The sequence below is a fragment of the Alosa alosa genome, chromosome 14 (genome assembly GCF_017589495.1).
Source record: "Alosa alosa isolate M-15738 ecotype Scorff River chromosome 14, AALO_Geno_1.1, whole genome shotgun sequence".
NCBI lineage: Eukaryota > Metazoa > Chordata > Actinopteri > Clupeiformes > Clupeidae > Alosa > Alosa alosa.
The window spans coordinates 12,566,210-12,567,292 of NC_063202.1; the positions used below are offsets into that span (position 1 = coordinate 12,566,210).

General features: G+C 37.4%; 1 protein-coding gene across 6 annotated transcripts in view; it reads right to left on the reverse strand.

Annotated features, from left to right (window-relative positions):
* Positions 1–1,034: 1,034 nt before the first annotated feature.
* Positions 1,035–1,083, reverse strand: part of LOC125307551 (LIM domain-binding protein 2-like) — a 50,477-nt gene continuing 50,428 nt past the window's right edge. For all 6 annotated transcript variants that reach the window (XM_048263591.1, XM_048263590.1, XM_048263589.1 and 3 more), the window contains one exon: positions 1,035–1,083. This exon is cut by the window's right edge and continues 1,472 nt beyond it. The gene's annotated coding sequence lies outside the window, so the exon portion shown is untranslated.

Here is a 1,083-nt window from a genome sequence, read left to right on the forward strand (position 1 = left end):
ATATATATATATATATATATACATATTACACACCACCAGTCAACATTTTTGGACACAGCTGCTTATTTGAGTGTATAGAGAGCAAGAGAGAGAGAGAGAGAAATGGTGTGTGTGTGTGAGAAGGATATATATATGTATATATATATATATATATATATATATATATATATATATATATATTAGTTAAGAACTATTATTCATACTATACATATTACTGAAAAATGGCATGTCCAAAACTGTTCATCCCCTTTTTAAATAATAATGGCTCTGGTGACTTTCTCAAAGTAAACGGTAACGCTAAAAAAAGAGGCTACACTGAGATTCTGGAGGAAAAGATCAGGCAGTGTGCCGAGAGACCTGCCCCAATAGGCGGCATTTAACCATTAAACCACACAATGATCCAAAACATACAGCCAAACAAGGCAAGACAGGGTTAACAGAGTACAATATCAACATTTTAGAGTGACCCAGCCATAGTCCAGACCTCAATCCGTCAAAGAAGTGAGCACAAGGCCAGAGTGATGTTTCCAGTGATTGTTTAAAAAGGGTGCTTTTGAAATGCTTCTTTTTTTGATTCCATGTTTCTACCACATTGTCTTGCAAACTTTAGCCATGTGGCAGTGTCATTTTCAGTCAGAACAAACATATTGAGTCAAGAGATAATCAACATGACATCAATATGTGCCAGGGGTATGAATAATTTTGTTCTTAACTGTGTGTATATATATATATATATATATATATATATATATATATATATATATATATATATATATAGAGAGAGAGAGAGAGAGAGAGAGAGAGAAAGAGATGGTGTGTGTGTGTCTGTAATGGTAAACACTGTTATAAGTATATGTTTAAGTATAACTTTTTTGATCCCGTGAGGGAAATTTGGTCTCTGCATTTAACCCAATCGGTGAATTAGTGAAACACAAACAGCACACAGTGAACACACAGTGAGGTGAAGCACACACTAATCGCGGCACAGTGAGCTGCCTGCTTCAACGGCAGCGCTCGGGGTGCAGTGTGGGGTTAGGTGCCTTGCTCAAGGGCACTTCAGCCGCGGCCCACTGGTCGGGGCTC